The following is a 15,820-nucleotide window of genomic DNA, read 5'->3' as shown; positions in this document are numbered from 1 at the left end:
ATTACCCCTGTACCCACAGCCCAAGGGTGCGGGGAAGAGCCCCAGTCTTCAGACCAAGCCTGGTGTTTTGGGAGAGGGGGGACCCCTTCTTATGAGGTTTCCCACCTCCCCCGAGATCCCCGGCATGGCCTGACCAGCTTGAGGTGCGAATGCTTTGGCCATGGAGACCCGGTAGTAGGGTCTCCTGGCTATGGCATTACACCCCAGTCGGTTTGTGTCCGATGCTGGTTTTAAATATAGGGGGACCCCTACATAATTTTTTTCCTCTATATTTAAAACCAGCAGTGAGATTAAAGAACTCTCTCCCAAACTCACCCGAGTTTGTCTTTAGTAAATTTTCGAGATGAAAAACATGCCTAAACTCACGCGAGATTATCATCTCGACCAAGCTCGAATCTTAGTAAATTTTCCCCTTGGGGTCAAATCAGAGTTCAGATGTAGGAGGGAGCCAGTCAATCTCCAGCTTTGCTCCTAAGAATTGTCTGGTATTGGACATTTGTCCAAATACTTGTCGGCTTTGGAAACCACTAATAGAATCTGTCTTAAACATGTGTGTACAAAATACCCTTAAATAGGTGGTGGATGCAGACAATGTGATAAAAATGCAACTGATGCAGCACCTTCAAGCCAAATGCCAAGCAGAACATGAGGCTGCAGAATGCAAAGTAGTAGCATAAAGAGAGGCTGCAGAATGCCAAAATGACTGGGAGGCATCAGAACGAGAGGCTGAATGCAGGTACTGGCTTGAGATGGCTAAAATGCACAGCCAGTCTACAACCAGAGATCTAAATATCAGTAGACCCCATTCAGAGCTTTTCCCTGTCCTGGAGAAAGATGGACATTTGAATACTTTTCTCAGGGGATTTGAAAAAACCTGGACAGTTTGCACTGGCCCTCAGTCAGTGTGTACACTATTTAACCTGGAGATGTAGGGTATGCCCCTATCATAACCTGCCAATTGTGGCAGAGCTCTTTGAGCAGGTTGCGGTTGATATTGTGTGACCCTAGTCATTCCCAGTAGCTCAGGGAAAGAATCATACTGACTCTGGTGGACTATGCCACCAGGTATCCAGAAGCTGTTGTCTTTTCCTCCATATGGGCATACAAGGTGGCTGATGCCCTTATAACCACTTTCTCCAATGTAGGATTCTCAAAGGAAATGTTAACTGATCAGGGTACCCAGTTTATGTCTAACTTAGCCTCTGTAAGTAGATGCAGGTAGACCACCTGATCTTTAGTCCACATCATCTGCAAAGCATTATTGGCACCCTAAAACAGATGCTTAGAACCTTTGTGGAGTCCTAGGAAAGAAGTTTCTGTGGCACCTCCTCTTTGCATACCAAGAGGTGCCGTAGGAATACACCGGCTCTTTTCCCTTTGAACTCCTTTTTGGGCTCCAAGTGCTCAGCCCTTTAGATCTGATTAGGAGAAGAGTGGGAAGGAAAATTGATCACCCCTGACATTTTTGTGATTTACTATCTGGTACAGTTCTGGTAGAAAATGGGAACGGCACAGAGCAATCTGAGGGCTGCTCAGACACAACAAACAATGGTTTGACCACAGTGCTAGGTGGTGCATGTTTTAGGTGGTATAAAAGGTACTGGTGTTGTTTCCTATGTGGCAGAACAAGTGACAGGCTGCCTGGGAGGGCTCCTATACTGTAGTACAACACAATAATAACTATGTGGTAGCCATGGAGGAGGATCAAAAGAAGCACAAGGTTTCTTACAAAAGATGAGTCTGTGTTTTAGTTGTATGTAGCTTGAATACAAAGTAATGTATGTAGCTTACCTGAGGATGATCAGGAACCAGACCCCTTGTTGGATTTAGTAGCTGCTACAAAGAACGGTGGATCCCTAGCAGACACTTGCCATAGTGAGGAGCTGTCAGACGTGCAGCTGGGCCAGCTAAGTGTGACACTAAAGCCTTACCAGCCCAGTTTTACAGGGAAACCAGGGAAAACATGCCTACAGATGTGTCCTCATACACTATTACTGCATTTGCGCCAAACAGCCCCTCTTGGTGCACCAGGTCCTGTGTGACTCCACCACATATCTCTATATAAACCACTCAAACCTTCTACAGAGGATGAGTTAGAATTGGATATCGACCATCAATGATTACTGAAGGTCCAATGTTCATGGAAACTAGTTTTACTATCCATGTGAGGCCCAATGGCTCTTGTCGGCCATGGTTTGAGCATGCACAGTATGAGCAAAGTTAAACAATTGATGGCTCAATTATTAATGGTTTCTAACTTCCAGCGTGATTGAAAACCATTGACCATCAATGGTAGAGCAGTCAACTGACAACCTAACCACAATTGGAGAAGTTGCCCATTGCTACAAATCAACTTCTAGCTATCATTATCTAATACATTATATCAAAATGATAGCTAGAAGCTTACTAGCTGATATGGCCAATTTCCCCACCTGTCCTCTTTAGAAGGTTTGATACATTTCCCCTTTAAAATCTTTGAACAATCTCAGGAAACCAACCTCCTTACAGGAGCCTACCCTACTCCTACGTATACTACTCACATTGGTACACCCCCCCCAATTGTACCAGTGTCCACTCTGAGCCACACTCAGACCCTTTTCTTTTCCCATTAGATTGCAAGCTCTCTACTGTTTGTTTTCATGTTTGCATTTATTTTCTCAACGTAGGTCCCTGTTTTATTGTTTGTGTATCCTGTTTTCCCCACTATTCATCGCTGCAGAGCACTGCGGTGACAAAACAATGGCTATAATCAATGCATCTTTCCTAAACTCTGAGGTGCTACTGCTAGTATATAAAAGAAAACATTCGATAGCCATCCAGAAGTGTGTGCACCAGATAAAAAACATCACAGGTCTAGTTATTGAAATGGTTAAAGTTTTTTAAAACTGAAACAAGCGGCTGCTTGAGAATAAAGAGCTCTGAGCAAGATATAATGCTTTTGCAAAGTGATGGATTTCAGGCCTACTGGTCGGTGCAGCTTGTCACAGTTCGCTGTTTATTGTGTGTGTCTGGTCTCCACGGTAACATTCTCATGCTGTTTCACTGATTTTATAACTTTCCTGTAAATGTTAGGTAGGGCCCTGGATTTATTTTAAACTGTCAACACCTACAATGGAACCCACCTCTTCCCGCGGTCTGCCTGGCCAGACGCCTTCTTGCTTCTTTTCCTTTTTTTCATCTCTCGCTCCATCTAGTTCTGAAAGAAAAAGCAAAAAGTAAAAAAGCAATTGAAAAATAAAATACCACAATGACAACAATACAAAGCACTTTCCAGAATTTTGATCCCATCGGTCTTAGGAAAATTAATATTTCAATTAAAATATAATTATATATGTGTGGAGTTTTAAGGACCTTTTTATTATTAAAATACATCATCACACAATATAAACGTGTTAAGCTCTGAGCAATGTTGGTATATGTGTAAATGCAGTCGCCTGCAGCCTTAGAGGGGCTGGGGAACTTTTGGACAGGAGTACAAGCAGTTAAGTGGCCTGTAATTCTCCAGTACCACCTACACATTAACAGTAATAGATTCATGTGGAAAACTAGCCTGAATTAGCCAGCCTTGATGGTTGGCAGCTGTGTTCTCCTGTGGCCTAGTTCAAGTTATTATAAGTTTTTATCTCCTGAAGCCTTGAAGAGGTACGATATATCACACAGGAACTATGAGCCTGAGTAAGAGTTGCACACTGTACACACAGCATTTGCTATGTGTAAATATATGCTAATGCTGCAAAGGACACAGCATCTGAGGACGCAGCATCTTATCACTTGCAAGAACATCGGACATCTGAGTGGCCTCAGGTTACTTAGAATGGCTGTATCACATCCGTAGCCAAAGCCATTAAATATGCATCGGAAGACCCAAACACTGGCCTCGGCACTCCTACAAAACAGGTATGACATGCCCCTATTTTCAGGAACGCTGCCCAGCACCACCCCCTCCCCACCCTCAAACGGCCATAGCCATTTGCGCCATACGGTTGATTCAAGCTTCCAATGGTGCTTCTAAAGAGCGGCTGCAGCACAATAAGCAGCAGAGTCTGTGCGCACCTCTAAATCAGGCCCTCAATGTTATACAAAACGGTTTTATTTGGTCCATATACCAGTGGTGTATCTATAATGGGTACAAAGTGCACACAGGGCCCTAATTAATTTGCACTGCGTATGCATTGCAGTCCGCGTGTGCAAGCCAGACGCTGCATTCGGAACTGCAATTGCAGAGGCTACGCAGACCCATTGCAGAGTGATTGAAAGGAAATGTCGTTTGTGGAGGTGGTCAAGCGAATGCAGGCGTGTCAGTGCATTTCAACGCCATTGCATGGGCGTGCATAAATTATCCACTGCGATACCAGATGCTGTGTGAGGACTCATAGCGTGCGCAAAAGTAATCAATACCTGAGTAAGGTCTGGGCTTCCCTAACTGTCCAATGTTACTTGATGTTACCAATTGTTTTTCTATGTTGTCAAAGTATACGGATACATACCTCCCAACATTTGTGAACGGATAGCCGGGACTACCGTGCGCCGAAGGCGCGTGCGTCCGAAAAGGGGGCGTGGCCTGATCACAAAGGGGGCATAGCATGATGGCACACCCACGTTTACATCACAAAGGGGCGTGCCCAGCATCGCCGAGATGCTGGGCTGCCCCCGGGCTTTACCTTGTACTATGAATAGATGCTGTGCGCATTCTCGCTCTGCATACCCGCTACTCTGCTATGCAGCGGTGTATGCTTCCCCCCAACCGTGGGACACTGCGGCCCACGGGTGGGACAGCGGGACAGTCCCAAAAAAACTGGACTTTCCCGCTGAATGCCTTACAGTTGGGAGGTATGCGGATGTGAGTAAGGGGAAGTGGGCGTCTTTATGTCAGGCTGTGATCGTAATGCGAATGCAAACATTTACATGTCACCGCTGATATTAGCAACTGCGTTGCGTGTGTATAAGCAGAGACCCAATGTGTGATGTGAACATCTGCAAGAGGGATCATGCTGAATTATAGTTACATGCACACCTCAAACATGCATGGGGCATATGTAAAGAATGCCTGTTATTACTAGTCTTTACTGACTGTTGGATGTTGAATTCCAAAGCCTTAATTACTGATAAGAGGAATCACATTGCATAAATATAGTTAGGAGGCATAAATAGAGCTCCCCGACCACCTACTTCACTGATAAAGTGGATGGGATCCTGAGAGCTGGTCAATTTTTCCAGAATATGGGAGAACTTTCCAAAATGCAAGAGCCTGCCTAAAAATCCTGTATAGTAGGAAAGTGTGCTTCTGCAAACTGCATCTCACAACTGAGCTCTGCAATGGCTAATGGGAGAAAAAGCTGCAGCTAAGCATGTGTACTGCTCCCATTTTTGGATGACTTGTTAGACAGATGATTAATAGGAAGTTCATGTGTGCTCTGAGATGTATCCTGACAGTAACATTGGTGTGCAGAGGTTGTCCAACTATGCTAGGTCCGTCAAAGTATGGCCTCTAATGTGAGCCTCCAATGTGAGCAATTAAACTCCTTAGGGGAACTCTGGGCTATATTTGTCTGGACCCACCGGATTGCAGTGAAGCGTATCCAGCTACCGGCCACATGCATTAATGTGGGTGTTTTCGATATGGGAGAGTGTTAAATCACCTGATTGGTGATCTGTGCTCTCCCAAATTTGTCTCTCTTCTTCGGCTTTGAAGTTTTAACTGCACATTGACAAATGAATAAACAAAAATGGACACCAGACAGTTAAATGAGGAGGAGACTGCAGCAACGCCACCCTGAAGTGGTGAAATTGGAAAAGGTAAGGATCGTAACGGTGTGTGCAACTGACCGTTCTTACATTGACTGGTAACATTGCCGCATATGTTGAATACAGGCGCTGAAAAATGCTATGTGTCCCTATCATTTAATGTAGATAACTGCATTAATACATGGGGAGAACCAGTAACTGCGGCATTTAACATGTGCAGTTACCGTTTTCTCACCTATCGACGCTTCATACCCCCTGAGTTTGCAACCAGTTCAGTGACATGCCCATGACACTCCCTTAACCCGCCCATAAGACAGAGCATCTCTGTGTGCCCGAATAACCACCTACCCATCACTGCCCAGGAACGCACAATACATTTCCAATATACTTCGCACACCATGCTTCTCAATCAATACTGGAACTCTGGCCCTGATTCAGAGCCGGACACTCTGACAGAGCGCTCGCTCTGAATCAGGGCCGGTCTTTTTGTTCTTTAAGAACGGCCTCCTGGCCGCTCGCATAGCTGTGGGTGACCACCCACAGCTATAGTGAGCGGCCATGATGATGGTTGCGATGGTCAAGACCTTCGCAACCATTGGGCTTGCGACGAGACCCTTGTGGTAGGGTCTCGTGACCGCAAGCCCCAGAGAGCTTTTGGCTCAAACAGAGCCGAAAGCTCTCCCACTGACAGCACTTGTGATGTCAGTGGGGCCGCCCCCAGACGGTAGGCGTTCTCATGGGAACGCCTCCGTCTGGGCAGCCACCCCCCCGGGCCGCCCTCCAAAGGGGGCGTGCTGTCACTCAACATCAACAGCACGCCCCCTTTGGTGCGAGATCCGGAGAGACGGCTTGCCCGTCGCTATCCGGGTCTCGCGCATGCGCACGACGGATCCGGCTCCGTTGTGCGCATGTGCTCTGGGCCACCATCGACCCAGTTGCGAGCGCTCTGTGCTCGCGACCGATTCTGAATCAGACCCTCTGGGCCTAATTCAGACGGCCCAGAGTGGCCGATGGCCGGGCAGTGCGCACTCGCTGCGGGACTCACTACAAGACGGGGCGGGTGTCGATTGTGATTGACAGCTCGCCCCGTTTTATAGGCGTGCAGGGGGGGTGGCTGGACAAACGGAGGTATTCCTGAAGAAACGCCTGCCGTTTGTGGGCGGCCCTACTGACATCACCAGTGATATCAGTAGTGAACTTCCTGCTCTATTAAAGCAGGAAGTTCACTGGGGCTTGCGGTGGACGAGACTCTTCCACAAGGGTCTCGTCGCAAGCCCGATGGTCACGATAATCGCGACCATCGCCAGGCCGCCCGCTAAAGCTGTGGGAGGTCACCCACAGCTTAGCGAGCGACCTGGAGGCCGGTGAAAAAAAACCTGCCCGCCCTGATTCAGAGCGAGCACTCGCAAATAGCGAGCGTCTCTGAATCAGGGCCTCTGTACGCACACAGAGTGTAAAGCATGTGCTGTATGAGTTTATAGGGGTTATCGCGAACGCATATTAGCAAAGAAATAAATCGCTTAACTCCATGAACATTTCATGAATCTCAGAATCAAGTCCATTATGTGATGTATTACACCTGCGATTTATGCAAACAGGAACTATGCTAGAGAAAATAGGTGCAATATATAATATATAATGTTTTCCACAGTTTATCCAACTATTTCTGTAGAGATATAATGGTGAATGTGTGTTTCCCAAAAAAACGTGCATCTTAATATTCTGTACTTAACAAAATCCTGACTTAGACCACATTAATTAAAAGACTGAAAAGTTTATACTCAGTAAGTTTGTTTATTCCTGATGGGCTTTGTCTTACAGCATGATAGATATTTTATCCAGACGTGGATGATTTCGGAATCGGACTCTTCCTTTTTTCAGCTCGGTTTCCAATTGCCAGATTGTCTTGAAGTTTTGCACAAATTCTACTGTTTTCTCCATTTCTCACGTTCACCTTGAGGAATAAGTGAATATGTCGGGAAGGCTGGGGCGGAAAACAGCATTCCTAAGACAATTATAGCATTGCAGCTCCTTCTACCATATGTTTTATCTCATTGTACAAATACACATCCAGACAGGATAAACCCCTTATCCATCTCATTGCCTATAATAATAATAAGGAACATACAATGATTACACATTTTCGGCACTGTTATTACAAATAGAGATGAAAAAAGTGGAGCAATTCTATTCACAGATAATTTGCATATCGTCTCTCCCATAGTGCACTGTACACACTGTGGGAGCCGGAAGACGGAGCTCAGGAGTGAGCACCAGCCTCCGGGTTGGGGGTCCGGTGCAGGTAGGGAGTCAGGCGCCCGCAGGTAACAAAATCTCAGTGGGCGCCTGGCAAATGGAGCGTGTTTGGCCATGGGAAACAGCTCCCCCTGGTCAGAGGGCCACCCAACAGCTCCGCGGGCCATGGGTTGAAGACCCCTGCAGTAGGGGGTATATTTACTATCAAAATCAACCTTTAGTATATATTTCCCATAGGACTAGAAAATAAATGTAGAGCTTTAATCCAAAATGCCTCATAATACAACACACTACATAGAGCTGCTTAGCTGCAATGGTTTTATATTGACAATTAAAAGTAGCTTCATACAGTTAGAATTACCACATTTCATGTGTTATGTGAGGGGCTGGGCTGCACATCCTAATATTAAACATGATAATAGGTGCTACCATGCTGAGACCAGTAATTCTACAGCAAAAAGGAGAGGGGGGGGGGGGGGGGAAGGAGCAGGTGCACACTATAAGCACTAAGAATACAAATGATCAAAATATCTATAATAGACTGCAATAATTAACATGGTTTTAAATGTAAGGTTCACCCTGACGTGGTAGGTGGGCAAACATCTTTGGCCAAACATGTACTAAGAAACCTTACATTTAAAACCATGTTAATTATTGCAGTCTACTATAGATATTTTGATCATTTGTATTCTTAGTGCTTATAATGTGCACCTGCTCCTTCCCCCCCTCTCCTTTTTGCTGTAGAACTACTGGTCTCAGCATGGTAGCACCTATTATCATGTTTAATATTAGGATGTGCAGCCCAGCCCCTCCCATTTCCTGTGTGTGTGTATTTAAGGTACATTCTGAAGATGAGACCCCTTCTTTGGGCTAGCACTCTTCCTGCCTGCCCCAGGTGATTTTAACTGGTATGGGTCCTTGCATTGCAGTACACACATCTAATGGGCTCTATGATAGGTAAGACCCAGATAAATTAATTAGTGTGTTAGTATTAGAGATCCACCTGTATAAGGTTCACCGTGACGTGGTAGGTGGGCAAACATCTTTGGCCAAACATGTACTAAGAAACCTTACATTTAAAACCATGTTAATTATTGCAGTCTATTATAGATATTTTGATCATTTGTATTCTTAGTGCTTATAGTGTGCACCTGCTCCTTTCCCCCCCTCTCCTTTCAGGTGTTATGTGACTGACTGCAATGTATGAAACTGTGGGTTCAAGTACCAGAAATGTATGTTTTATATAAAGGAGGATGTAACACACAGTATAATCCTCTACGTATGGGAGCCCACCTGCCTGTCTGCCCAGCCTCCCATGCAACAGTAGAGATTTGGACACTGACAAGGTTGGCCCGCAGCGTGCCAATGATTCTGACAGCAAACTGCCTCTTTCTCACAGGCAGACAGACATCGGCCTGTAAATAAGAAGCAGTTCACCGGCAAGGTCATGGGCACACTGCGTGCTGCCCTCTGAGCCCGGGCCCGATACATTCCTGCTATACCGCCCTGATGGCGGCCCTGATCTCATTTACAATACAATGCTTAGACTAAAGCAACCATTACTTTTTGGATGAGACATTCCAACTCATATTACTTTAGTTTACCAATAGAAAAGCTAAATTGTCTATACATCTTGTATCTTAAAATTAATCCATTCAGTCAAAGAAGGCATCACCTGTATTTTAATATTCTTCCTGGAAAGGATAAAAAAAAAATACAAACGAGTCTTGTGCGTTGTGTTTACTCAGATTGTAGGAAGTCAGTGCCCACAATTGAGGGGTTTTGGTTTGATGGGGAGCAGATTGTAAGCATTACCAAGGAGCCTCCGCTCAAACATGTAACTTAAATATTCAATCAGCAAATTTCAGTTAGCAGAGATTATTTCATATTTAATGTGTTGCTGATTAGACAGTACACATTTACTTGTTGTGATCACAGCTATTACGTGTGCACTGCTATGCAGACTTCAGACACTATGAATATCATTTGAAGATAAAAGGTCTAGTTTTCTTTGAAGTGAAATATACCCTTTAGTGGCTTCTGCTGTAGTACAAACTGAATGTAGTTTTAAGGTACTCTCAGTGGTCTTTCTCAGACAGCAGCATAACAACAGCTAATGTTATACACCTAGAAATTGAAAAGTCATACCTGTTATATGTCATCATTATATTAGATTGCAATTACCTGTTTCAGGGCTGAAATGATGGACATGGTGGTGGTGGATAGTACAAGTACTGTATGTGAGCATTTATATTAGGTTTCTTTTAAATTGATGCAGCATCAAAAATTATGTTCTAAGGGGCTGATTCAGAGGTGGATGGTATTACACAGGCGCTGCAACTTTGTGTGCAGTGGCTGTGCGAAATTATGCAAAAGCCACAGGGCGCGTCTTAAGTTAATAGATGCCCACTGCAGGCTTCTGTGATCAGCAGCATCGGGTCACCATCGGGCAGGCACTTGCCATCTGAGTAACCCTAAGGTTACTAAGAATGGCCGCCACAACTACGGAGCAGAGGCCAGTAAACTGTGTTGGCCTCAGCAGGCCTAGAAAACGGGGCCAACGCCCCTGTTTTATAAAATGCAGCCACTCCCCATCCCCAAATGACAGCAGATTACCAATCAGGGTGTGTAATCCATGGCACTGCGACCAGAGCTACAGCACAAGCAAAACTGCAGAAACATCAAAATATCGCCCCCAACAGTGGCCAAAAGGAGGGAAGCTCTTCTCTCTCCAAGGCCTACATATACTTAAAGATGATGGACTCTGGCATGGGAGTAGCTATAGTGGATTCAGGGGGCGGCATTGCTATGGGGCCCAGTGGTTTAAGGAGTCCGCTTATAAGGCCTTGCTCCCTTGTATCCAGGTCATAAAGTTGGCTACCAAGTTCCTTGAATTGCCCACTAAGCAACTGGATCAAGCCGAAAAAAGGGGGTCTCATCAGTGCTCATATAGCTGGAGGTTTCTGTCCCTGCCCCCTCCTCCCTGTCTCTACACTCAGGGGCTGATTTTGAGTTAAAGCAAAGCAAAACAAAGAGCAAAACAATGTTGCACTGCAGCTGTCCAGCTTTTGTGGGTCACATGCATAAGCAGACGATATTTAATCTGCATTCAAAAAATAAAAAGTATATGTATTTGCACCCCTTGCATTGCAACATGGATAATCCAAGCAAAGTTAATTGTTTTTTTTTATTTTTTATGGTTGGCTCTCAACCAGGTTGGTGCAGCAAGGGGTGTAGCAGCGGCATAACTTGGCGGTGCAGGGGTGTGGTTATGCAATTATGTCATTGTGGCCCCGCCTTCGACTTTTCAATGATGATATTATCGGCATTGTAAAGCAGGGGGCGGGGCTAAGATGACACGATTCAGCTCGATCCGGGAGGCGATGACGCATTTCAGCACTAATCGCATCATCGCCCCTCCCCCGGACTGCCCACTTTTGCTCGTTAAGTGGGTGCAACCAGGTGCGGGAAAGGGGGGCAGCAGCCAATCCGGAAGAGTAGGCAACATAAGCTACATACAGAGCCCCAGGGACAATCTGTGTCTTTCATGAGGCGTGTTGGACCTCACTGTGGGCACTGAATATTTGCAGCCCTTGTTATAGATCCTCTGGGAGACAACTGCCATAAAATCTATAGACAATTTCATTGGGGTGTCAGGAGCAAGCGATGCAAATCCAGAGTTTTACAACTGGTCAAGGGCAAAACAGAAGTGTAGTCAGAAACAATAAACAAGGTCACACAAGAGGAAACCAGGTATATTATATGTCTTTTGCATAACAGGAATCTTTTTTCATCAGACACGGACAACAAAAAAGAGCCTTAGGAGGAAAGTGCAATTATAGAAAGGGGCAGGAAGATGCTGTGGCATGTAAGGGACGGCGGGATAGGAGACAGTAATTATTACTGGACAGAGGGCTTGAGTCAGAGATGTACGCAAATCCAATGGGTTGCATACATCTCCGATGGTTCTGGGTCCGTGCAGGCGCAGGACCCGTTCTGCGCATGTGCAGAATGGTTCCTGCGTGCTCGCTTGCAAACGGTATGATTGACCTGCTGTGGCGTTTGGGGGGTGGTTTGCCTTTCTCCAAAACAGTAGCTTGTTACCCCCATTTTGGAGGCGTGCAGAGCCCAAGGTCTGCATTGTCTGGTATTGCGGCTGTGCAATAACGTCCACACCTGAATGATGCCCAGAGTGTGTGCAATTACATGCCGGAGCTGCAGTAATAAGGCACTGAGAGAGAATGGTGAGTAATAGCCACCAATGCTGCTCAGGGTGTGCAGTACCAACACCTTTTTATTTTGTTCTAATTTTCTATTTATACAACTACAGTACTGTAGTTCTAGAAAGAAAATAATATATAATACTCAGAATTGGTATAAAAGAACGTATTTAGCTTTTTTTAAAAAAAATCTTTTTATTTATGACAACAACATACAGCAAGAGAAGCAAACATATAGGCAGATTCAGATAAGGAAAAGATAAGGGCCCTCATTCAGAGCCGCACGTTAACAACAGTACGCTCGTTGCGTTCCGATGTTGACTAACCGCGCATGCGTCGGTGTTACACTGCGCATGTGCGTACGGCAGATTGCGAGCTTTTTTTCTCTCGTTCCTAAAATAGCGTACAGGAAGTGACATGTCAAATGTGATTGACAGAACAGGGCGTTTTTGGGTGTTGACGGGGGTGGAGATGAAAAAACGCAGGCGTGGCGAGGCGTTTTTGGGGCGTACATACATTAGCAGATGCGAACGTCAAATGTGTTCGGACCGTCTCATACGTCACTGAAACATCCGCTTTCCCTTCAAAATGCTCGCACAGCTTAGGGTCAGGATTACTCGACCACATTGGCGATGGCCTTCTCCTCCGTCCCGGGACTCCACGATGGTGCAGCGATTAATCGCGGCTGGTCTGTAAAGTAATTAGTGTTGGATTGAAATCCGGCTTGGTATGTGTTTGGAAAGCAGTTTATTGGGATAGCACAAAAGCGTACGCAGGTGGAAATCAGAGCTGCTAATGTCATGATTACACAATCAATTAGCGTACATTTTTGGGGTTTTATTTTGGCCACAATTTGGTGGTTATGGCCTATTGTAACAATAATGTCATCATCTTTTAATTAGCTCCCCTTTTTTTTGGTTTACGCTATGTGATTTTTTAAACGTTCCTTAAAGAGGCCTTTTTTTTTTTTAAAGAGGGTCAGTTTTTGCCTTTAAGGCCAGGATTAAATGTAACCCATTTGTACAATAATGTCACAATACAATGTCAGTGTTTTGTTTTTAATTTATTGTTTACACACAAACAAATTGGCCTAATATTTTGTTGCCTTTTTTTGTGGCCAAGATATTTGATCCAAAAAAAAAAAAAACATAACTACTAACATAAGCGTAAATACAAAATTTAAAAACATTTCACAAGAAAGGAGAGGGAAGTTTTGACCAGAAAGGAATATGAGCCAAGCACAGAAGGAGTGTGGGAAAAGTCGCCATTGCTGTCACCGTTTTCTCGCCCGTTTGGCTGGGTGAGGGTGGGCGCCAGACCGGGTTCGGGATGCCATCGGGCTGGCCTGTCCAGAGGCAGATGTTGTGGCCTCTGGACTAGGCACAGGGCTAGGCACATTTGGAGGATTGGCTGATGTTGTGCCAGAGGTGGAGGATCCGGATGTTCCGGCAGGAAGGGAGGTCGGCTCCACCATGTGCTGGCGAACGAGCTGCTCCAGGGCATCGGCGATGCGGATGTTGGCCCTGGTATTTTCCGCCAGGGCCTGACCAATGGTCACGTTGGCCGCAGCATTTTGCTCCAGGGCCTCAGCCACCCGTATCAGACTGGCGTCCATCCTCTGCAGAATCTCCATATGGAAATCCGATTTAAAATTGAGTTCTGTGAGGAGGCCCACTGCCTGCGAGGGGGCACGCCCTGGACTGGCTTCTGCAGGGTCCTCAGCCGGATGTACTGGTTCCTCCCCTGCAGAGCCAGCAGAAATTCTGCGGCCAAGGCTCCCCTCTGGAGCAGACTCATCCGCCTCTGTCTCTGTTAGGAAATTGGAGAAAAGACTCACATTAGAATCTACATATTGGCACAATAGCATTTCTGAGTTGGTGACATCACAAGACTTACCTTGGCCAACATGAGGAGCCGCAAAGTCTGGCATGTCCGTATCCATGTTGGACACGCCAAACACCTCCACAGCCTGCACACACCCCTGTGCCATCTCTTCTAAGTCTGTCAACTCCAATGACACAGGGGTGGGACCCCCACCTGTCCCCCTTGCATGCCTAGCCCTGTCGGCAAGTTTTTGTTTGAGATGATATTTGAAGTCTGCCCATCTGTGGAATGAATTTGGAACCATTATCCTTTTTTTTACAATGGGGTTTGTTTATAGGATGGGAAAGTGTTTACTTACCGCCGTTTGACATCCCGGGCTAGACGGACATAATCACCCACCCTATTGACAGCAACGGCGACCTCCTCCCACATTCTCCACTTCTGGCTTTGGCTCATATTCCTGGCTGCCTGGGGCAGGATGTCAACGCACTTCTGGATCAAAACCTCCATCTCCTTGCTTGTGAAATGTGGCTGCCTTTTTTTTTTGCCAGCTTTGGCGGGTTGACTGGGGCCAGCAGTCTCTTCCATGTCATCCTCCTCACCTATTTGGGTAAATATGCAGATTTAGCCACTTCACAACTTGCACAATATTATGTTTTAAAAGAATCATTGACACAAAATGCATGAAGGCCTTACCGCCGCAATTTTGACCATTGTTTCCCTGGTTTGAAGCCATGTCTCTGCTTCCAGCATGAAATCATCCAGAAATTCTATGTGATTTCGTGACGTATTTATACATGCGTCCTTAGTTTGCGGCCGCATCATTGATTGTGCGTCCCTATGATTCATCCTTAATTTGTGCGGGAAAATAAACACTATTTATGGCTTGGTGTGTGTGGAGTCGAGGTGGGGTTGTTGGAGTGTTGTCGGTTAAGTGGTTTGGATTTTGTTGTTTGCGGTTGGAGGATTTGGCAGAGTTGGTTTTTTGTTTGTTTTTGCTACATTTCTTTGGTTTTTCCGTTCGCATTTTTTTCATTTTTTCCACATCCTTTCCTGATTTGGTAAGTTTTGTGCAGTCAAATTTGTGGCCAATTGGTGTATTCTTCTGTTTTGTGGTTCGTTAATTTGTTTAACACTCATTTCATCTTTTTTAGTTTTTTTTGGTTTTTGGACCCAAAGAAGTTTTTTTGGGAAATCTTATATATTCGAGTTGGGTAAGTCCATTTTTTGTCTTGCATTTGCGAATTAATTACCGCATTTTTGACTGTTGGTGTAGTGACTTGCATTTGCGAATTAATTACCGCATTTTTGACTGTTGGTGTAGTGACTTGCATTTGCGAATTAATTACCGCATTTTTGACTGTTGGTGTAGTGACTTGCATTTGCGAATTAATTACCGCATTTTTGACTGTTGGTGTAGTGACTTGCATTTGCGAATTAATTACCGCATTTTTGACTGTTGGTGTAGCGACTTGCATTTGCGAATTAATTACCGCATTTTTGACTGTTGGTGTAGTGACTTGCATTTGCGAATTAATTACCGCATTTTTGACTGTTGGTGTAGTGACTTGCATTTGCGAATTAATTACCGCATTTTTGACTGTTGGTGTAGTGACTTGCATTTGCGAATTAATTACCGCATTTTTGACTGTTGGTGTAGTGACTTGCATTTGCGAATTAATTACCGCATTTTTGACTGTTGGTGTAGTGACTTGCATTTGCGAATTAATTACCGCATTTTTGACTGTTGGTGTAGCGACTTGCATTTGCGAATT

The sequence above is a fragment of the Taudactylus pleione genome, unplaced genomic scaffold, assembly GCF_031769625.1.
Source record: "Taudactylus pleione unplaced genomic scaffold, aTauple2 ptg000016l, whole genome shotgun sequence".
NCBI lineage: Eukaryota > Metazoa > Chordata > Amphibia > Anura > Myobatrachidae > Taudactylus > Taudactylus pleione.
The sequence above is the reverse complement of the archived record's forward strand: the minus strand, read 5'-3'. Positions refer to the sequence as shown.